The sequence below is a fragment of the Rousettus aegyptiacus genome, unplaced genomic scaffold (assembly GCF_014176215.1).
Source record: "Rousettus aegyptiacus isolate mRouAeg1 unplaced genomic scaffold, mRouAeg1.p scaffold_m13_p_2, whole genome shotgun sequence".
Lineage (NCBI taxonomy): Eukaryota > Metazoa > Chordata > Mammalia > Chiroptera > Pteropodidae > Rousettus > Rousettus aegyptiacus.
In genome coordinates, this window is record NW_023416295.1 from 122,190,237 (window position 1) to 122,214,858 (window position 24,622).

General features: G+C 35.0%; 1 protein-coding gene and 1 pseudogene across 3 annotated transcripts in view; one reads left to right on the plus strand and one right to left on the minus strand.

The window, feature by feature from the left end:
• The window catches only part of TAFA2 (TAFA chemokine like family member 2), a 422,074-nt gene that overhangs the window by 139,202 nt on the left and 258,250 nt on the right, over positions 1 to 24,622 (plus strand). The window lies entirely within an intron of this gene.
• On the minus strand, positions 22,538 to 23,371 carry LOC118613835 (annotated as a pseudogene).

The following is a 24,622-nucleotide window of genomic DNA, read 5'->3' on the forward strand; positions in this document are numbered from 1 at the left end:
TTGTTGCAAATGGTGAGATTTCATTTTTTATGGTTGAATAAAATTCCATTGAATCTATATACTGTAGTTTCTTTCTCCACTTATCCATTAATGGACACTTAGGTTGTTTTCATGTCTTGGCTATTTTAAATAATGTTGCAGTGAACGTGGTGGTTGCATTATGTTTCTGAGTTAGTGTTTTTATTTTCTGTGGATACTCAAGAGTGAAATAGCTAGATCATATGGTAGTCCTATTTTTAATTTTTTGAGGAAACTCCATACTGTCTTCCATAGTGGCTGTACCAATTTGCCTTCCCATCAATGGTGCATAAGGGTTCCCTTTTCTCCATTTCCTCATCAACACTTATTATTTGTCTTTTGGTGATTGTCATTCAAACAGGTATGAGGTGATATCTGATTGTGGTTTTGATTTGCATTCCCCTGATGATTAATGATGTAGAACATCTTTTCATGTACCTGTTGGTCATCTGTACGTCTTCTTTGGAAAAATGTCTATTCAGATCATCTGCCCATTTTTTAATTGGTTTGTTTTTGCTATTGGGTTGTATTACTTCTTTATATATTTTGGGTATTAGCCCTTTATCAAGTATTTCATGTGAAAGTATTTTCTCCTATTCAGTACCTTGCCTTTTCATTTCGTTGATGGTTCCTTCTGCTGTGCAGAAGCTTTTTAGTTTTGGTACCACTTGTTTGTTTATGCTTTTGTTGCTTTTAGTGTCAGATTAAAAAAATTATGACCAAAACCTATGTTAAGGAGCTTAAACCCTATGTTTTCTTCTAGTAGTTTTATGACTTCATATCTTACATTCAAGTCTTTAATCCATTTTGAGTTAATTTTTGTGTATGGCATAAGATTGTGGCCCAGTTTCATTTTTTTGCATGTGGCTGTCCAATTTTTCTAATATTTATTGAAAAGATTGTTCTTTCACCATTGTATATTCTTGGCTCCTTTGTCTTAAATTAATTGACCATATATGCATAGGTTTATTTCTGGACTTTCCATTGCGTTTCACTGATTGAAAGAGATAAGAATTTAATCTTTTCCTCCATCAGTGTTTCCCATCTAGATACAGGAAGCGTGAGGACAGATCTTGCTGTTTAGTCTGCCTGGAATACTTTAATAAGTCTGTTATTAGCAGACTTAACAAGTATTTTAAGATAATCGATTTGATCTTGAAAATGAAGAGTAGATCTAAGTAAAGTGCCCAAGTAGAGTTTTGTACTTTATATTTCTTTTCTCTGAGCCTTCTTTGGATTTCTTGCTGCTGTGTCTTTCCTACCCTTATAATAAATAATGTCCTCAGGCTTAGTAAAATGTTTACTTGAATGTAAAGTCCTTGCAGGAAAGGAGTTTTGTCGCTTGTATCCATGGATATGTCACCAAAAGAGAATCATTTGACCTGATACCTTGTAGATACTCAATAAATATTAGTCAAATGAATGAATAATGTCTTTTTACTTTATTTGAGCATTATACCTTTCCAATTCCTGTGGTGCCTCCAGTTTCCAAAATTCTTTTACCTCCTGAGTAACCTCGTAGTGACAGTACGATTAAATTATATGAAAAGATTATACTAGAACCATAGCATTTTTTTCTCCCTCACATCTTATGACTTCCCTTTTACCACTCCATTATAGGATTTCTTTAATACTTGTAACACTCCTGCAGGTATCTTCCTACAGGAACTTTTATTTGGTGGCTTCTTAGGGTAGAGGACAGGAGGTAAAACCTAAGGCCCACCCAAAAAGGGCAATTTTAGAAACAAAAGCACTGCATCATCAGTGAAAGAAAAAAACAGTAAAAACCCACTCTGCAGAAAGACAAGGCAAGAAAATAAGTTTATCTTCATATTGTTGTAGAGAAAAAGAAAAATCACTCCTGAGAATTTGTACGAACAATATAACTCTCATGTGAGTTTGGAATTTGAATTTTTTCCACTTGTGTGATTCATAAAAACCCTTAAGCCAAAAGCTAATTTCAACATCTCAATTTCCTTTTTCCTTAGAAAAGGTAGAAGCAGAGCTAATCTTTAGAAATTCCTTCTATCTATGCCTCCAAGAATTTTCTTAAACAAGGTAGCAAAAAAATGAACTCAAAGTGTCAACACGGTCCCATGTGAGAGAATCAGCCAAAACTACATAACAGAATCAGACCCAGTGACAGGCAGACTCTAATGTGACCCCTTGATATTTACTTTCCAATATTCACATCCTGTGTAGTTTCCTCTCCTTGAGCATGGGTGGAAGCTGTGACTCAACCAGCAGAATATGACAAAGGGGATGAATTGTCATTTCTGCGATGATCATATATAATATTATATCACACATCTTTCGAGGGCACTCTCCCCTTTGGTGGCTTTGAAGAAGCAAGCTGCTATGTGGTGAGATAGCCTGTAGAGAAGGCCATAATGCAAGAAGCTGAGGGCAGTCTCTAGCCAACAGCTAGCAAGAAAGTGAGACCCTCAGTTTGGAAAACTGCAAGAACTGAATATTGCCAATAATCACATGAACTTGGAAGTGGGTCCTTCCCTGAATCGAGTCTCAGATGAGATCATGGCCTTGGCCAACACCTGATTGCAGCTATCTGAGACACTGAGCAAAGATCCAATCTAGTCCATGTCCAGATTCCTGACCCACAGAAACTGTGAGTTAATAAATGTATATTTTATTCTAAGTTACTAAGTTTGTGATAATACTGTTATGCAACAATAACTAGTCCTCAGAAACTTCAGATGTTAGAATTATCAAAACAAAATATATGTTTAATATAATTTGAAGCAATAAGGAATGGGATTAAAATATGAACAAGGAACTATAAACCAATCAAATATTCAGAAAGTAAATTGAACTTCTAAATGAAAAATATAAAAATTGATATTAAAACCTTAATGGACAGCCTAAACAATAGACATAGCTGAACATGGAATTAGTGGCCTATAAAAGAAAGCTGAAGAAATTATTCAGAATGAACTTACCTTGGATCTTGCCATTTATTCTGCTTGGAATACTTTACTTCAGATGGTCACATGGCTTGCTCTTTTACTTCTTTTAGGTTTCTGCTCAGATGATACCTTATTAGCAGACTTAACAAGTATGGCCTTCTCTGACTATCCATAATAAAAGACAACCTCTGCTTGCTCCCGCATATGTGATATCTCTTATTATGCTTTATTTTTCTCCATAGTATTTATTACTCAATGACATATCCTTTATTAACTAATTTGTTTATTGTATGTCTCCCCATATCCCACCTGATAGACTATTCATATTTAGTATAGTGACCCTGGGACTTAAAATAATGCTTTTTCCATAGTAGATAGTAACTACTTCTTGAATAAATGAGTGAATGAATGAAAGGGAACAGAGGGAAAAGAGGTGATGACATGTGAAAGAGAACTAGAAGATGAAACACTTAGCCCTATCAAATGTATTATGATGTACTTATTTACTCTCAACCTTGCTTCACTGGAATGTTAGGTCTTAGAGGGCAGGGCTTTGACAGGGCTTTGTTAACCACTACTGTATTTCCAGTGCCTAAATCAGTGTTTAGCAGCTAGTGAGCACTCTATACTTATTGCTGAATAAAATAATAAATGAAAGTTCTATTATCTATTGAATTGGAATTTTGGAAGGAGAGAGGAGAGAGAGTGATGGAGAGACAAATTTTGAAGAGTTAATGAGAAATTTTCAAAACATATAGAAGATATTACTTCTGAGGGTTAGGAAAACCCAAGGAATCCAAAGTAAACAAAATATGAAATCTACACCTGAGGTTCATCCATTATAGCCAAGATCTTATAATTAGCTTAACAAAAAGACAGTCCCTAGAAAGTAATGGCATATAGCAGAAATGGAAGCCAGAGACAGGCATAATATCTTAAGTTATTATAGAAAATTTTCTAAAATTTTATATTTAGCAAATTACTCTTTCAAGAATAAGGGCAAAACAAAGATTATTTTTAGACAGTTTGTCATCAACAAATTCTTCACTAAAGAAAATTTCACTCATGTGGGATATAAAATTGAAAGCAACAAATGAACAATATAGAGACTCATGAACAATGGACACAGACAACAGTTTACTGATTACCAGAAGGAAGGGGGGATTGGAGGAAGGTAGACAAGGGTAAGGGGGGTCAAACATATGGTGATAGAAGAGAATTTAACTTTGGGTGGTGAACATACAAGAGAATATACATATGATGTATTATTGTACACTTGAAACCTATATAATTTTATTAACCAATGTCACTTCAATAAATTTAATAAAAAATACAAACACAAAAAAAGAAAATTCTAAAGCATATGCTTAAAGGTGATTCCTTAAGGGAAATCTGAATGCAAATAGGAATGGTGATCAAAGAAAATCGGAAATTGTAGTTACAGCTAAACAGATACCTGCTGCAGAATCAGTAACAAAATGTCTAATTAACATTGTTAAAATGATCGAAATTGAAATTTTGGCAATAGCATATAAATGAAAGTAGAGTATATGAGTTAAAGTATCCTAAATTTCTTATATTTTTTGAAAGGAGGGTAATACTGATTCATTTTAAACTTTACCTTTTAAAGTACGTATAATAAAATTTTAAGGGTAAATTTCAAAGAAAAGGCAGAGTATGTAATTTCAAAATTAATGTAAAAAATGGAATGAGAAACAAATAATAATGTAAAACAAGAAAGGAAGAAAAACATTGAAAATGAGAGTAAAATAGAAGACAATGTAATAGGAGCAAACTCAAGTATAATCACAACTCAGAAAACAGTTTTAAGAGATAGGATCAATAGACTCAAAATTTGTTTTTTCTTGGAAAGACTAACATAATTAGCAAATATCTAGCAAGATGAATCAAGAGAAAAAGCAAGAATAAAAATTAAGAAAGAAAGGGACACAATTGTGAAATTAGCAATATCAGAGAGAGAAGCATAATTTTACGGTAGTAACATTGAAAACTTAGACAAAGTAGAGAAAATTTTTGGAAAATCACTTTCCACTACAACTTAGTTCATAAAAATCTTTCCACAAATAGAATACTGAGCTCCAAGGGTATTAGAGGTAAATTCATCCCAACATTCAAGGAATAAGTAATTCCAACATTCCAACAATTTTTTTTTTTTTTTTTAGAGAATAGCATTGGGAGGTACAGCATTGCTGCTGACACCAAAATCAGAAAAAGACAGTGTGAGACAAGAAAATTGCAGGTCTTTCAATTTCATGGACATAGGTAGAAAGTATGAGAAAGTATTAGAAACCACCTCATTTCCTCCCCTGCTCCCCTTCTAAGAAGTGGACTTTGCTGTTTTCGTTATTGTTATATTCCAGGTGTAGCCTCTTAGAGGGGAACACATGAGTCAGTGTCTCTGAGGTTTTTGATTTTTATTTTTCCTCAATGGCTATACATTTGTGACCTCAATGTTTTTGAAAGATCATGGCTAAAGGGTTTGTTCATCCCCAGGTATTCAGATCTGTATCAGAGAGACAAAAGTATCTAGTGGTTGCCTTAAGTCAGCCCTAGAAAATTGCAGATTACTGATGGGTATGTTGTGAGGGAGATGAGGTTGGTAGGGGAGTCTCAGGCCCACAAACTCCCAGGTCCCTGTAAGTTCTAGGATACTCTTGTTCTTCTGCTTATACACTATCACTATCAGTGACTGGTTATACCAGGTACTACTACTATTTATTATTTATTAATATATGCCACACCGATGATTACATATACATATGTTATGTTCGTGCATTCTGGTTACTTTTAAAGCATGCTATTCTATACGTATTTTTGAAAATTAGGGAATATTGGTTACTATAATAGCATTTTGCTGAACTGGAGAAGAGAATGTTTTAGACTTCTAGGAAGTTGGCAAGCTAACTAATGTATTGGTTGCCTTGTAGTACTCAACTTCACTTATCCCCAAATACACACAGAGGTAGGGAGGTAGAATAATAAAGAGAGAAAAGATTTATTTCTAGTTTTCAAAAATGTAAGTCATAACGTCAGGAATGAAAATTTAAGCTTTAATGTGGAGAATCATTTTTCTCTATCTGTTGGAACTTTAGACATTGTGAATGTATGTTAAATTTTTGGGTTTGTGTGGGAAGTGAATTATATAAATTGTAAGTAGGAGTCAGAGTCTCAGATATTTATGCACGATAGTTGTCTACTGACTTTCAGGGGGTTTTGGCAATTACCTATAATAAGAAATAGATTTTCATTATAATCCAGTGTGTACATAAATACTCATATAGGTGAAAAAAACATTTTATGAAGAGATATTTTTATTATACATGTGTTAGACTTTAATATTTCTATTCTATTTATCATTTAAGTAAAAAAAAATACAGGCTGCGAACTACTAAATTGATTTGTGGACACACTAATAGATCATAACCTGCAGTTTGAAAAATACTGTCAAAAATATATTTAGATTGCTACTATCTCTTGAATTAACTGTTGATCTCTGTTATCGAAATTTTATTTAGATATAGTCACTTGAAAATTTTTTTTGTGATCTTTCTAATTTGTCATTGAAATGGTGGCAGAACAGTAATCGTGACCTGTATAATACATAATCATCTTTGATAAGTTTAATTCTGCTGCAAGTTGAAGTTAATGCCAGTCGTACCTGAATGTGGAATTATCTGTACTTATCATTGCAATAAGTGGTATGTGGAAAATCTGATGGAGAGGCTCTTTTCTATTGTAGGATTAAAAAAAATCATTCTGAAATGCATGGGTTAAATATTAACTGCTATAGTGATCCAGAAAACCTATTATATGTATGAGAATAACTTCTGTTCTTTAAATATATTTAGAAGATAAAAATACTATTTTAAAAATAAGATTCTTTGTTGGAATCTTATTTCTTACCTTAAATTGTGACACTGGTTTATAATTCTTTAGTTATGACATCACCAATAAATGCAGGTCTAGAAAACAATGCATTTTAAAGTGCCATGAAATGTATCCAAGTGTTATATATTTAGAACATAGCTTTATAGAATGCAATGTTGTTTTATGTAAAGTAGCGGCGTTCACACTTCAAGTATCTGGAAAAGCTTTATAAAACAAAGCATTAAGTGTGAACTCATTTTTATTCAAAGTTTATGAGATTCCAGAAGTACCATTATATTGCCTTTGCTTTAAAATGCAATCCACAGTAAAATACACATTCCCTTTCTTTTTAAATAAATTTTAGTGAGCCAAAGCTGAAAGTGTCTTGTACCTTGTATCCATTTCCTTCAGGCTGAAGACACTGAAGTGAACTCAGATTTTGCAAGGTCGGGACTTAGATTTTAGAGTTCTAGAACTTTATTTTTGAAATGTTACTTTGTTGGCAACAGAATGGGAAAGTATATTAAATCTAAGGCTTTAATGGTGGAAAAGGCTAAAAAAGCAAAGTATAAATCTTTTACTATCATGGCTATATTTGAGTTTGTGTTTACGAAGACAGTTTCCGTATTTGAGCTGTAGTTGTTAACCATAGAATCTGTCACTATATATACATTTGCTTTTTGAATTTCTGGTCTGCTTGGTGTCGCTAGCTCAAAACATTGCTTTGGCATCCTGCCTGCATGGCACTACATTCACCTGACATCCATTGCTGCTCACCAGAAGAGCATGGCTGTGTCACATGGATTGAGTTGTGTTCTGGTGCATTTCTCCTGTCCCAACTGCTTGACCCCAGTTCTCCTTTCTGTGCAGCTAGTCTCTTGTCATTTGTGAGGTCAATTTGTAGTAAATAAAATGACATAGCACCAAGAAAAATGAGCATGTTACTAAAGGCTAACATTTATTCAACATTTTCTATGTGTTTTTTAGTGGATCACAAATATTTAAGTATCACAACAACTTTATGAGACAGGTTCTAATATTCTCATTTTACAGTGCAGAAAAAATATTACTAAGAGCAATGTCAATGAGTTTACTGCCTATCTTTTCTTCCAGGAGTTTTGTAGTTTTGGGTCTTATATTTAAGTCTTTAATCCATTTTGAGTTTATTCTTATATATAATATAAGAAGGAGATCTAGTTTCATTTTTTTTGCATGTATGTGTATCTTTTGCTTTTTATATACTTTCATTATTTTGATTTGAGTGACAGTGAATTAAACTAATTCTTGTTTTGGAAGTCTTTATGGTACCATCAATAATTTGTTTACTAACCCCAGAAGATTAAATTTTGGATCTTTGCAATGTTTTGGTTTATTTCTCAATTCAGAAATGTCTGTGCAATTAAGGAAACACTAAACTTCCAAACTTTTCTATCTTTCATTTCTTGAAAGAGCCAATGCTAATTAACTTATGAAAAAGCCGGAATGAACTTGGTAAACTTTCTCAATAATCTTGCAACTAGTACTTATCCAAATAATGCCCAAATAACTTACTTTAAAGAAATGATCAATTTTAAACCTGCACTTCCTATTTAGCAAAGAGTAACAATCAGTGCTTGAATACAATTGTTTTTTGTGAATAATATCTCCACAAAATTTGCATGTTCTCTTAAATTCTGTTTTTGTTTGTATTTATGTCTTGGATTAGACCCTGAAGCTTTCGTTAGGCATAGCAAATTTCATCATTTTAATGGGACCAATAGAACCGATCACCTATACCCAGGACCTACTATGTGCTTATTCATTGCCAGATATTAGGAAGATTGATAGAGGCTATGCAAGCAGATGTCTATTTAACATAAAGTATTAATGTATGAAAATTCTAATCACCAGTTTCTTGGAGTGTACGTGTTAAGACAGTTTTCCCTGAATGAAGAGGTAAAATAGGAAGGAGATATTGGGAAATGTCAGAGGTACTTATGAAAGTGCTTGAGTCAGATCAACTTTTAAAACTGAAGACAGGTTTGGCAAACTAGCCATTTCTGGCCATTGGAGGTTGGCATGCTCATGAGTTCATTGTCTATGGCTGCTTTCATATTACAAAGGCAGAGTTAGTAGTTGCAACAGGGGCCATAAGGACTGCAAAGCCTAAAATATTTACTATCTGGCCCTTTTTAGAAAATATTTGTTGACTCCTAATCTAAATCATATATGAAAACTAGTTGCAAGATACCTTCCACATGTTGTACGTATACATATAAATTGATATATCATGTAGCTTGAGTATTGTGGTTTGGAATAAAATCTTTTAAAAAGACCACATTGAATAATTGTTAAATTTTTTATAATATGAAAAGCTATGTTCAGGAGCTATTTTTGCAAAAGATGTGTTTTAAATCACCATGATTCAACTATTTTAGGAACAGATTGCTGTGTATTTCTTTTAATAAAATGAACTTGTATTTTGTCTGAAGATTTAATTGTTATCAATTGTGTATTTTGATTATGTCTTAATGAAAATTGGAAAATTAACATAGCTTTTATTTTGCTTATTGCATTCGTTAATGGGAGTTAGTAGATATTAATTTTCTCATTTACAGAATTTTTCATTGACAATAAATTACAAGATATCAATTGAATGTTGCTTTGACTCAATAGCAATCTGACATTATGTAACGTATATACATTTTTCTTGTTTTATGACAAGAAAAATCATTTACATTTTAAAATACATCTATGGTTGAAAGATAATGGTTTTATTAGTATATTTATTTAGTATATTTTTATTAGTATATTGTTTGAAGGTGCAGAGAAATATTTTTGAAAGAATGCCAGCTTGCATGTTTTTGGTTTTATTTAATTCATTTAAACATTTTTTTCTGGCCACATGTGATATAGTTCTAAGAACTAAAGTGTATCTTATTGCTGAATGGCATCTTTTATGTAGCTCATACTCTAGTAAAACTCAATGATTTGCATGTTTGCTTCTCACTTTCTGTATTCTCATGGATGGGTGAAAGGTATACACAGTGCCTGGCTCACTGCATTCATTAAGGAAATGAATTTCTTGGAACTGAAGTATCCATGTAATGAGAAGTTGTACACTTTTGAAAGTCTGGAATTCCAAAATATTCTTGTTCTTCTTACTCTTATTATGAAATATTCTTCGCTGTTCTTCCTCTCATTTAAAATATAGTGGGGATGAAGCTGCTTAGATGTCTGGCTGCCATACTTTATCTTGCCACCTTCTATGAGGAGGGACTGTGCTTGGTCCATCTTTCTACTGTCAGCACCTGACACAGAGCATGCAGTATATATTTGTGAGGCAAGGTTGTTAGTAATATGATTGACATTCTTTGTTACAAAACAATGGGCATTTGTTTCTGCATCTGAAGTCATTTTGCGTGAAGCAGGCAATAATAAGAGGAATAAGGAGTAATCTGTATGCCTCAATGGGTTGAAAGTCTAAATAGTCTAGGAATGCTGAATGTTTGAATGAGAGAGTGATAATTAGACTCCTAGCTGTCAAGTAGCATGAACTGACATATTAGAGCAGTACCAGAAGCTGATGTAGCAAAAAAGTATTTTTTTACTCTGGTATAATTTAGCAATACCAAGGATGCTGTTCAGGTATATTCCCTTGGAGAGAGTGAACTTTCAGAATTGAAAATGTTGGCATTTTGGAATTCCTGGAGAACTCTTCCAGACTGAGAAATGGGAAAGGATCCAAGTCTACTTTTTATAGCACTGACAAAAGGATGCTTAGAGCAGTAATAGGCTGGTAAAGGTTTAACAACCACTGTCTAGGAGGGGACAAAAACTCCGATTTGTAGTGTTTTCCAGTGTCTGTGGTATAAATCCTTACACCATGACTGAGTTAAGCTACTGACTTGACATCACTGAACATGGAGTTGGAAAGAAATACACAAAATTGACTCTCGGGAGTCAGTGCTAGCTAGCTCTAGCACATGGCTTGCTTAAAGTCACTTTAGCTCTTTGTTTTAGGGGTTTACTGCCAAGGTACTGGGAACTATATGAAGGTGTTTCATCTTATTAGCTAATTGTATGGATGTGATCATTTGTTTTACATACGCGGGTAAATGTGGAATTGTGCGATGTTTGTAATGAAATTTTATTTTTATTTTTGCGATGTACTGGCAAGAGATGCAATTGTAATTTTCAAAATTTGTGTCTCAGGGGCAGAGGGCATGGTCTCAGGCATTTTCTTTGCCCTTCGGTAGTGGTACCAGTAAAGGCATTTCCTAATTGTCTTTCCTAAAGATGGGCTACCTCAAAGATAAAAGGAATAGATGGCGTTGGGAATTTTTGCTGTACATCTCAATGGGCCAAGACTCTGCAATCACTCTAGCCAACATTTGTCTGGTTTTACACTTGTGAATCTATACATTTTCTGAGGGTAGTTCACACTTAAGTACATTATTCATTTTTGACATTCAAGTGTCAGCTTGAAGTTTTTCAAAAGCACTTTCTTTTATGGGCAACGGTAACAAAGCTTCCTCCAGACCTGTTTGTGCATTAGCTATGGAGGGTTTGCTTTCATTCTGAAGTTTTTGGGTAAGACTCTGACTCACTTTTTCTTTATGTTAATATGTCACTCAATAAACTTAATAGCATATGTATATAATACATGTAAACTGACTTCATGTTGAAAACCTAGTTTTCATATCCTATTTTTCCTATAAATGTTGACCCTCTTTTAAGGTTATTTATGACATTTAAGATGATTTAAAGCATTTCTCTTTAGTAAATATATATGAAAAAGGGGTTTACATTTATCTCTTCTTCATCTTCTCCCACTTCCTCCTGAACCCAGTATTGTTGGGCTTTTTTGCCCATAATTCAACTGAAAATGTTTCGTTAGGGACAATCTCTACTCTCCTTATCTACTTGTTCTCTGTATGGCCACTTTCAAAATCATGCATGAATTCAGCTACTTCCTTTCTATTCTCACTATTACTGATTGAGTTAGGTGCTAGATACTTCTTGCCTGGGTTGATTACAATTGTCTGCTAATGTCTTTCTGTGATTTTAAGTGTCTCCCTTCCAATCTATTGCCAGAGTACAGCATCTAAAATGAAAATCCGATTATGTAGGTGACATCTCGCTGCTCTGGTAGGGCAATAATTTGATGTCCCTTCTAGAAAATTCTATTCAATATTTATTTGGATGGGTGCCATGCCGGCTGCTGGTGGCTCACTCAGTGAATCCTTACCTGCATCCCTAGAAGCTATAATACCACAGCTGCTCGGACATATCTACTGTGGGATGTACTCCACCTCATGAGATTCAGTGAAGTATTCTTTCATATAGCCTCTGTGTAAATATAATTTTCTCCATCTTGTTACATTTCTAGTGATGTTTCTTAGTAACTTGAGCAACTGCATGAGTTGCAGCCTGATAATGTCCCCCTGCCTACAGATATTTTGCCTATATTGTTAAATCTTTGGGTAATACGTTTCATCTCCTTTGGCTTATTCAATGTATATGCAGTACTCAGCTGGAATAGTCACACACACTAGTTGGTGCTGCCTTCTCCTATGAAATACTTCAATTATGATAACAAGTTTTAGGCCTTGGGTTATCCAGAATTAGTTTTACATTTTGTTAATTTTATTATTTGGATCATTTGCATATTGAATTTACTCATAATATGGCTTATTTATAATAATAAAAAGAAACCATCAGGGGCAAAAGTAATATGAATTCGATATAACAGCATTATGATCAGTAGAGGAATGTTGAGCAGTAAATAAAGGGGTAGCTGACAACAAATGAAGATTCAGAAATTTGGGACACGTAACTAAGAAAAAGTGAACTGCTGAGGGAGGATTTTAATTTTCAGTATCCTAAGGGGATTGTTACTGTCTTATTTTTGCTTTTACTGAAAGTATTCAGTGCAGATATTTGAGAATTTCCCTGATTGGAAATTCTCTCTCAGATATCTATCTTTATTTTAAAGTGATCACCAAAATTATTTGGAAAAGTACGTTTCAGAGATCACTTTAACAGAACACATTCTTTAAAGCAGGAATGTATGTGGTTTGGGGTATTTTTCCTGTGATATTTTGAAGACACATCAAGGACTCAGGAAGAGGTTCTGTTCAGGAACTCTCTGCCTGAGAAAGCAGTTGCATGTTCCCCATTCTAACCTCCCAGTATTCCAGGGAATCCAGAACTAAATTATTCTGGAAGGCCAGAAGGCTAAGGGAGAACAATGGATTATTTTTTTTTTTAAAAAAATCTCACATAGTGAAATGAAAATTTCTTTACATTTGCAGCTATGCGTACCTCAAGGAAAGAAAATTCCTAATTATCTGGCGAGAATCAGTTTTTCTGTTTAACGGGTATTTATAAAAAAAAAAAAAAAAAGCCACCTAACACTTTGGGTAAATAAATTTGAAAAATCTGCATTGGAAATTGAATTAATGAAACTTAACAGTACTCTGTGATCAAATAAACCCAGCACCTAATGAAATTTATTCTTCATTATTTCTTATTGTTTCCTCTTTTGAGCTGAGTATTGGGGGTAGTAATACATTTATATTACATAGGGCTTTATCATTTGTAAAATAATGTCACTTATACCATCTAATTTAATCATCATTATGCTCCTGGGACATAATCTGAGTTTATATATTAGGGGAAAATTGAGGTGTAGAGAGATTGAGCTGCCAAGTATCATACAGTTTATCGATGGAAGATCTAAAATTCAGGCATTCTGACACCTGCCCTTTCTTCTTTCTTTCCTCTTTCCCTCCATGCCTACTTTATTCTGTCTTAAAAATATTGCTACCACTGATACGCCAAATAGTCATCAGAATTGATCAAAATCTCTTGCTGAAAAATGTTCATCACCTATTAATAAATCAGCACGTGTTGACGCTTCAGTTTCTGACCTAATTATAATTTTACTTTACTTACTTTAAGATAATCTTAGTTTTCTTACATGCATTTTCTATGTGTGCTAGCCTAAGAAATAAAAAATAAAAATATAATGTGAAATTCTTGGGATTTTGCAAATACGGTGTTTAAGTATTAACATCATCTAATGAACAGAGCAGCAGTAATCTGTTAAATAACTATTGCACCAAGACAAATCCCTCAGTCCACATGGTGCTAGTTAACCATGTATTGATCCTGACCAGTGTTCTTGCTGCTTTCAGTAAGGAATAGGCAATTAGAATGAAGTGAGCCAAATAACAATTATAGTAACAATATTTACTCATATTTGTACAGTATTCTATACTTTTATAAATATTTTTCATTTACATAGTATCTTTTAATATGGGATATGTTTGCTCTATGTAGATTCTCAAAATAAGGGCATTTTTAGCTTCATTTAAAAAGTATTTTTACTGGTTGGATACCAATACACCAGAATTCAGAAGAAATATGTTTAAATATTACCATTTTTTTCTTTAACATTTGCAGTGATTTATAACCCATACTAAATTAGGTTCTACATATCTTTGTGTGTAGTCGGTTGAGATAGAAGATTGTAGAAGGTTTAGCCTTTATAGTATCTTTTTTCCTTTAATCTTTGTTTCTGATCAGTGAGCCGAGAGCTTCCTAATTGGATAGCAATAAATCAGCACAGGAACTGACTTATCTTGACTCATTTTTCTAGCTCTGATATATAACAAACATGGGAGCAGGTCGAATTTTGGGGTCAAATAGTATCAGGAACATGCTGTAATCTTTTAGATCCAGTCTTGGTTTTAAAGAGCAAATTACAGAACTGTTGCTTTCTGAATCCATTGTTATGTCCACAGGCTAATTTGATCCTGTCTACCTGGGACCTCTTATTTCTCTATCTAGTTTTCTTTTCAGTTTCACTATTCATCTTGTTTTCCCTCAGATTTTCTTTGGATCACAGTTTTGATTCTTAAGTTCTCTGTTGGCTCTCAGATCCCTTGCTCTGGTCTTTCTTACTGCAGGCACTTTGCATTCTTTCCTGTTTTTTGTTGACTCTGCATGCAGTACTGGTTTGGGAAGCCTTCTTGCTGTTTGCTATATGTATTGTGAAGATGAGGTTTCTCTCATACTGTTCTGGTAGCCATTGTAATGTTATTGCTTTTGAAAAGGCTAAAGGAAAAATGTCATGGTAGATTCTCTCATATGTACTGTTTCTCAATTTTTTAAAAGAGGAACTTTTAAAATAGCCCCAGATACTTAAGCATTAGGTTGATATTTTCTAACAGAAGACATGGCAAAATTTTGTAGAAATAATTTTGAAAGCATAATAACTTTACCCATATTTTGTTTTTGAGTATTTTATTTTCTGCTGAAATTTTTAGAATCCACTACTTTGCTTTGAAAGGAAGGGATAAGCAGCTTTGTTTTAACTGTACTATCTCTCTGGAGGGTACTGGATGGTGTGTGTGCACTGTATGATGAAATCTAGATTTGTCTTTTATAAGTTATTCCTAGGAGAGCATGAAACTTTTTTTTATTTGGTTAGATTCCAACTAGAAGCATATAGTATTTGATGAATAACTAACAGAGATAATTAACAGATTAAGAGACTGTGTGAGCCCAGGCATGAACAGAGAAGTTGGTAAGAAGGTTATCAGCATTAAAAATGTTGGGAATGAACAGGACAACTGGAGCATGAATGAAATCAATTTAATTTGTGGGAACTTATATTTCCTTAGAATTATAGTCTTATTTTTTACTCTGTATGACTTAGGCTGTGTCCATATTAAGTAGAGAGTATCTGTCTCAGATGTCTGCTTGATGGGCTAGTTAAATTTCTCAAAAAAGAAACCCATTGCTACATTAGATGGATGATATAGTCTGTTCTTCCCTCTAAAAGGCATATTGTCTCTAGTATTCAGGGCCTTAACATGTTAAGCGTGGTGATTTTCAGAGGGTCCAAGGGACACAGATAGAGACCCTGTTCTGCCCAATGTGAGAAGCAGAAATCTGCCTGACCATCCTATGTCTTGTTCTGTTCTTACATGGTTTAAAAACTTGAAGGAGATTTACTGCTTGCCTTCTCTTTCCATTATACCTGGGAGAGATTTTAAGCCCAGCTAATCAACTAGGATTTGAATAGTGATACCTCAGAAGAGTAAAAGATAAAGATAAATGACTCTAGATCTCATGGACTTTTCCAAAACCAATTGGTCCCCAAGATGTTTGGCACATCAGATAATGTCTGCTAAAGGCTGTTAATTTACCAGTAGGAAGGAAGCAGACATTGGAGCCAGGTGAAAGGAAGAATGGGGTCTGAGCTGAAAGTCCCTTGCCACCGTTATGTTGATTAATGCTTGGTTTATTGGCCTGGGCCATGATGATGCCTGCCTAGTGTAAGCCAGAATCCAGCTATGCAGGCTTTCACCTCTCAGGAAGTATACATGATGGGACTTGCTTTATCCCCAGAACCTGGTGGCTTTTCTTCCCTTTTGGTGGCACCTTCCCTAGACTCAGATTCCTGGGATCCTCATTATCCATGTCCTCTCACCATTTCATCTTTACCTATAGAGCTTTTGTCACTCTAAGTTATATAAAAATGATAGCAACTTTAAAATGTTAAAATTCTCAAATTGTTGCCAGTTATACTATTAGTAAGAACTTAAACTAAAAAGTAGTTCAAACAACAGAAAATATGTAAGGAGGGAAAGAGATTTTGGAATTTGAGTTTTCCTGGTACCTCAAAAAAAAAAAAAAAAATCATGGCTTTCTATTACCCACTGCCTGCTTTCCTTCTCCAAAGGAAGATCCCTCACTTTAGGATCATACTGTTAGTGGATTCTCAAGTACCCTTGTATCTGAAAGTATGCATTTCAAAGATGAAAAAGGTTTGCAAATTATGTAGAACTGTTACGGGCCTCCTGAGTAATTAATAGAAGAATTTTGAATTAAAGAGGATTGTATTTGCTTTAGAATGTATGATGGAAGGAAATTTAACTTTGGATGGTGAACACACAATGCAATATACATGTGACGTATTATTGAATTGTACACTTGGAACCCATGTAATTTTAACCAATGTTACCCCCCTACATTAATAAAAAATAGAAAAAAGAATGTTGGAACAAGTACCACTTGTTACTGTCTAGTGCTTTTCTTTGTTCTATTTTTCCAAAGTAATTATCATAATTGTTAATACAACATTTAATTTGATGGCAGTAGATTTTACAAATCATGATAATTCCCCAGCACATGGTTTAAACCAACGTGTAGGGATTTATGGATTTAATATATGATGAAATTATCACATGTTATATGCAAGACAGTATAGCCCTTTGAAGAACTTAGACTCCTTGTAAGGTACTTAAAATGTGGCATATTTCCAAAATTATTTGAGGCAAAACAAAACACAAGTAAAATTTAAAGATACATGTAATCACTGAGATTCAATTGCTATAATAATTTTAATTAAATGCAACTATTATTTATTCTTCTGAAATAAGGCAGATTTAAAAACACATTAAAATAATAATTAAAAGTGGCATATTTTAAATTTCTATTTTAGGAATGAGAAACTACTCATACTAATAAATATTTGTTGCTTCTGCCTTTATCAATTGTGGCTAGACAGCTCTATCTCCTTTTAAAATATTTTTTTGAGGATTTAATTTTTACTAAACCATTCAGATCAGTTGAAGATCTGGAGGAATACATGCACTACGTGTATTACTGAAAGACTGGAATGTGGAACCTAGAACTGAATCAAGCTGATCAAAATTGGGGTACAAGCATCTGAGCTGAGCTAGTGGCCAAGGAGACTGATGCTGATTTTTTCTGACCCTCAGTTTTTGGCTAGAGTTGTTTGTAATGTTTCTCTAAGAGATCAGGGTTGGCCTGAACACTGGAGCAGAAGTAAGCCTTCAAGTGCTTTTGGTTGTGAGAAGAGAGCTTGGGGACTGGTAGGACATCCCGCAGAGGACTCCCTCAGTCCTGGGAATTCTCTTTAAATGTGGAGTGGCTGCCACGATGAAGGCAGCCCTTTTAGAGACTTTCTATCATGGTCGTCATATAAAATACATTTATATAAGTTATTAAGACTACATGGATTAGTTAAATGCCTCTTGGACATCCTTTATAACTGATTCCAAAATAAATATATAAAATTAAAAAGAATGCTATATCATTTGCTATTCTGGATTCTTGGATTATAAGCAATATTGGTATTTTTCTTCAGAACTTAAAGATAAAAAAAAACATTAAAATTAAGTAGAATAGTCTATGAAAACAACTGTCTACATCTCGTGAGAAATCTTTATTAAACCATAAATCTTTATTTAATCTTCAGCGTGGTAAGAAAACATGCTGTTATTATTAATGCTTAAATTTTATATTGTAATGTACCATATGGTTGGTGTTGAGCTGATTGCCCATTACTTATCAAGGAGAGGACTAAGTACATGTGATTCTGATAGTAACCTCCATGTTCTACCTTGAGATTTCCTAACTACATAGCAGGTTAAAGTTGTTCACCTGACAATAAGGCATTCTAACTAATACACATGTGTGGGAAATATATTTTATTTTGGCAGCAGTAAACTCCAATTCTGTGAGAATGATTTCCTCAGCTACTTTATGTATGAAGGTCTCTCAGATAAGAGAAATATCTTTTAGCTATTTCCGTGAAGTTAGGGAGCCATAGTTTCAGAAATCCACTTTCGATACCTGTCTTATTTTAATAACGGTTTCACGGAGCCCAGCAGTTCGCATGGAGGCCATTTATTTAGAATGTAGTGGGAGGAACACGAGTTTTGGAGGTAACATATGAGTTTGAATGCCCTTTTTTTTTTTTTAAACTAATACCAATTTTTTGATCTCGGACAATTTACCTAACATTTCTGTTTCCTGACCTGAGAAAAGTGGATAAGACACCTCCCTCAGAAGGTCGTTGTAGATATTAAATAAGGAAACAGTTAACATAATGGCTGCACATTTTATAGTTTCACTTCAAGTTTAGTTCTTCCTCAGCGTCCTATTTAAACAGTGGAGACAGTGCCTCCCTCATCAGATTGTTTTTGAGAATCAATGATAAAGACATTTTGAATAATTCTGTAGACACATAAGGGGGTTTATTATTATTCTTTCTTGCTAACAAGAGATGCCTCAAACATGTTTTGAGATTTCTTAATCACGTGGGCACTTACAGTTGTTCACCTGCCCAGAAAGGTCATTTTAGAGGGAAAACAATTGTGTAGGTAATTTCTGTGATTTTCTTACTTCTCTCTCTTTAAATTCAGTTTTATTTCTTCCCCCTTTGGTCCTATGATATAGCACTCTTCTCCTCTTACTGCGGCTTCTTAGCTTCCTTTGCCGACACTTCCTTTTGTTCCTGTGAACATTGTTGTGTTACTCCCTGTGCATACTGTAAAAAAAAAAAAGTACTCCAAACAGGGTGGCTTAAAATGACAGAAATTTACTGTCACACAATTCTAGTCTCTAGAATTCCAAAATCAAGATGTCTGCACCATCATGCTGTTTCTGAAGGCTCCGGAGGAGAATCCTTTCTGGCCTTTTTTAGCTTCTAGCAACCATTGGTGTTTCTTGGCTTGTGGGTGCATTATTCCAGTCACAAGGCCATTTTTTCCCCTTGTGAGTTCTTATATTGTTTTTCCTTTGCATGTCTGTCTCTATATCTAAATTTTCTTTATTTCTTTCCAAAAATAAAGACACTATTTATGTTGGATTAGGGGCAATCCTAATGATTTCATTTTACCTTGATCACCTTCATAAAGACTCTGTTTCCAAAGAGCCGTATTATGAATGATTGGGAGTTAGGACTTTAACATATCTTTTTTGGGTGAGGACACAACTCACCCCATAACAAGTGGTGTTCCCAGAGATTCTGATCTCAGCCTCTTTTTGGTCCTCTCCAAGTAATTTCATTTCCTCATGACTTTAATGATAACTGTGGTGTAATGAGATGAATGTGGTCTTTGGAGTCAGGCTTTCTTACATAGGATTCTGACTATTTTACTTCCTAGTGAGTTTAGCAATATAAAAATCATATTTACTTGGGTCTGTTGAATGGCATTTTCCTACCAGGGTACTTCCTGGGGAAATGCAAGGCCCAGAGTAGTATAATACAGGCCAAACCGGTTTGCCTTCAGCATTCTTAGTTTACAGAGTTAATATGAACACCCAGAAATAACCCTGAAGTATAAAAGGAATCATAAAACATCACTTGGAAGAATGTGACTTAAAGTGTGGTCCACAGACCAGCAGCATCTGCATCACCTGGGAGATCTTTGGAAATGCAAATGCTTGGACCCAATCTCAACCTACTGAATCAGAATCTCCAGAGGCGGGGTTTGGGTGTCTGTTTTAAGAAGTCCAGACACCCGAACCCCAAAGTGTGTGAATCTTACACACTTCGCAGGTTGAGAAGTACTCAATTTGATTGGGTACGTATAGGACACTGGGTATGAGCCATGGTAGTGATGGTGGGGTTTGTGGGTTGATTGCACAAGTGTATATGCATCTCAGGACTGTTTAAGCAACAGGTGGTTGGGTCACCACCTTTAACTTCCTTCCCTTGAGTTTTCAGCAGTATTCCTAGGTATACTAATGGCAAAGATTACATTGATATTGGGGCAGTGTAGCATTAATTTCATCTGATTTACTTTAAAAGTTCTATTCTAAGCTCCATTTGGCAACTGATCTCTCTCAACATTGCTTAATGCCCTGCTCTCAAAATGTCAATTTTGCTTTACAACTGCATGTCCAGAATGAGTAAGTATCCAGTAAAAGGCGTTTCTTTCTTTCTTTTTTTTTTTGAGGAAATATGTTATGCACATCAGCCTCTTATTATCCTCTCCAAGGGGAAGTGTGCGACATAAATTATAGTGATTTATTAGGAATGAAGAACCTATTCCAGTGCCCTTACTCAGCAGTTTTCATGGAGTGCTCTCTAAGTGGAAAAACATTTGTCATTTTTGGACAGATTCAGAATAAATAAAATAGAGGACCAATGTGAGGTGCATAGAGTTTAACATTCAAAATATTCAAAGCAAGTTACATTGTTGCTGATATGTGCTATGTAGTTAGGCCTACCATGGTTTCATTTGTCCTAACACGGGCAGACTTTTTCTTGTTAATATTCCCTAAACAATAGAGTTTAACAGCTATTTATAAACATTTACATTGTTTTAGATATTATAAGTAACCTAGAGATGATTTAAAGTATATGGGAGGATTGCGTAGGTTATATGCAAATACTATGTCTTTTGTATAAGGGAGTTGAGCGTCCATGGATTTTTGTATCAGTGGGAGTCCTGGAATTAATCTCCCTTCGACACAGAAGGATGACTAATCTCATTTCTTCCTGGGAGTTTTATGACTTTTATGTATAACATGGCTTGTATTCATTTCTTTTAATAATTGAGACAAAATGCACTCATGGTAGAAAAGATGGGTAAAAAAAACTTTTCCTTTCTAGGAACCTGGAATGTTGTACTTTCTTGGATAACATTTCCAAGTGATCAAATAAGGTGTAGATCCTGGCATTTTGTATTTTTCTTTTTTGGGGGGTATGTCTAGAAGTTCTTATATATAAATAAAATGAGAAAAGTGATTAAAGTAGATATTTATGTTGTAGATATGTATGTATTTATTTTCTAAAATTCATTATGCATATACTGTATAACTGGATCTGGAGAGGAGGCTGAAACCATCTGGAATTAAGGAATTTATATTGTCAATTATATTTATCCTTGAGAAACTAATAATTGCCATTACTAATTATTGCTTTAGTCTATGAGGAGTTATTCTTAAATTTTGGTGTACATCAGAATTTGGTGGGCAGGTTCTCTTGGGGATTTTGTTGAAATAACTGATGGTCTGCCCCCATCTCCAGTTAGGCTTGTTCCATAAGTCTGTAGTAGGGCCCAGGCATGTGTCTTTGTGAAGGGCAGTGCAGGTAATTCTGATGCCCATCAAAGATCGTGAACCTCTGTTGCAAGTACTTAGAAGCAGACATGTTGTATATTACTTACTTGTGGCATATATGGATTAAGAATCATTCGGTTTTCTAAAAATCAGGAAATTGCCTGGAACTTGGAGCAAGATCTCAAGTGAGAACAGTTTAATGACTGCTTTGGCTGTTGGAAGCTTAACCTGGCTCATGGGTCAGAGAAATTCCATCGGCAGTGTTTTTCCATTCCAGCATGCCTAAGTACACTGGCTCTTGCTTCTTGGTTCTTGGTTTGAGTGGAACTCATTCCTGAACAGATGGGCCCTGGTTTACGAGGACAGCTGGAGAAGGAACAGCAAGTTCACTGGCAGAGCCAACACATGGGAAAGAGCGAGAGAAATAGACAAAGGCTAGAGGTAGAGGCACTAGACAAAAAAAACTTTCGCCTGGTCATTGCAGAATATGCCCCCTTATGTTTCTTAATAAGGGTGTACATAGCAAGTCTTTTAGAAGCTCATCCAGATTTATCTTATTTATTACCTTTAAATTATATAATAAATACCTTCCAAGCACTCATTAAAATAAAAATAACTAACAATGCAGCAGAATTGAAGCGAAAAGAATCCACAGTGACAAATTACATGTTTTTCCTAAAGAGCAGAAGCAATCGAGTTAACAAGGATGAAAACAGTTGACTTTCTGTTCTAACCAATAAATGTCTTAAGTTAGTGTAGCCATGGGACTCTTTTTTTCCCCCCTCTCTTTTTTAAAACAGATCAGGGATTTAATTAGGTTCTTCTTAATAAATTTAGAACACAAGTTTGTGAAAATAAATCCCATTTGTGAGAGCAAACAGAGCAGAGGTAGCCCTGGAGCTGAGGAACAGATTTGACTTTTGGCAGAACTTCAGAGTCCAAGGCTTTCTGATTAACTTGTGCTGCTCTGTAATCTCATATTTTTTGAAGATATCACCCTTCTGGTATCTGGGCTTACACAGCTGCTGCTGCTTCTTGAAGTATCAGTGAGATGTCTGAGGATTTTCACATCATTGATGTCAATCTGGATGGAGGTGGTGATGAAAAATTTCTGGTGTCTTCTACTCAGAGGAACTTGATCAAGGGACAGAGGTCTAGTTACAGTAGCAAGCCACTGCTCAGCTGCTTCAGGAAAATGACCCTCTTGCCTCTGTGGAGCCCATTGAGGATGATCAGAATGGTTCTGGGAATGATGCTCGCCCAAAGTTTTCTCACATGCTGACCAAAGGGTTTCTTGTTATGGCTCAACAGCTTTTGAGGCACATCTTCGGTAGGATAATATCTAGGCATTTCACAAGGTTTCACCACCATTCTTGTTGCCACCAGTTGGTTTTGTGATGACAGCAAGAACCTTCTTTTTCTTTGCAATTCTGAATTTAGCTAATGAATACTTCCTCTTGTACATGGTCTTTTGGGAATACCTTAGCCTGACCGGGAATATTTGTCGATTCCTCTGACAGGACAGAGTTTTGGTGGCAGTGGGGCTTCCCCTTCTTAGGTGTTTTGGCCTTGAGGTTACCCTTCTTAATCTTGCCATCAGCATCAGCCTTCTTAGCTCCAGGTTTCTTCTCATTAGTGTCCATCTTCTCAGCTTTTTCACTCACCATTTTGCAAGATGGGAAAGAGAGCTGAAGTCTCAGCTTCCAGTCTATAAGGTGCCATAACACTTCTTAAAAAAAAAAAATGACTGCTTCTGGTGGCACAACTTATTTATTTTCAGTATTTGATATTTGCTTTGGTTTCGATGTTTGATTTATCAAGGTTTCTTTTGTTGTTGTTTATCTTATTCCTACATATTCTATCTTTATAATTGTCATCTACAATGTTTTTCATACTATTTTTTAATCTAAGTCCCAGCCCTTCCTCCTCAATATACATATTGGACTTCCAAGTCATCAACAAACGTTTTATTTAGCAAACACTAGAGCATTACTGCCAGGCTGTATGGTGAACACAGATGCAAAAAGGGCCCCTAGATCTAAATGAACCAGATAAAAATTATACATTGGGAAATTGCAGGACCATTGGCCTTGTTCCTACTTTCAGCGAGGCAGATTACCTATTTGAGAACATCTTTGGAGTGGTTGACCTACTCTTCTGTAGGCTTGGAGAGCTGTCATTTCTCTGGCAATTGTAGAATGTCACTCTTTTAATTAATTTCCTCTTGCCCTATCAAGATTATTTGAAAAATCACTGATTCTGTAAAATATTTAGTGTCTTCTCACTGCTTTTAGGACAAAGGCCAGATTTATTAACATCATCCATAAGGCCCTGTGACCGTGGTTCTTAATTAGGGATGATTTTGTCCCCAGGACGACATTTGGCAAAGTCTGGAGACATTTTTTGGTTCTCACAGAGTGGCTGGGAGTAGGAAATGGTGCTATTGGCATATAGTGTGTAGGGGCTAGAGACGCTGTTAAACATCCTAAAAAGTGCAGGATAGGTCCTCTCATAAAGAATTATTGACCCAAATTATCAATAGGATTGAGGTTCAAAAACTTTATTGTATCTGGCTCCTGCTTGCTTCACCAGGCTCATATCAGGCTACCCTTCCTTTACTCTTCCTACTTCCTTTCAGTTTTTTGAATAGCCTCTGATGCTTTTTTCTTTGTTTAGAATTTTGTATTTGTGGCTCACTCTACATGGACTCTCTTCCCACTTCTTTCATTTGCCTAGTATGAATTAACTCTGGATCCTTCAGAACTCAGATAATAGCACCCCTGAAAGAAGCCTTCCATCCTCTCTGACTAGGTTAGATGCCTTATGCTCTCAGAGCACCATGTATTTCTGTGCCTTTAACCTTATTAACATTCTAGCTAACAATTTATTTTGTAATTGGTTGTTAACATCTTACCTCC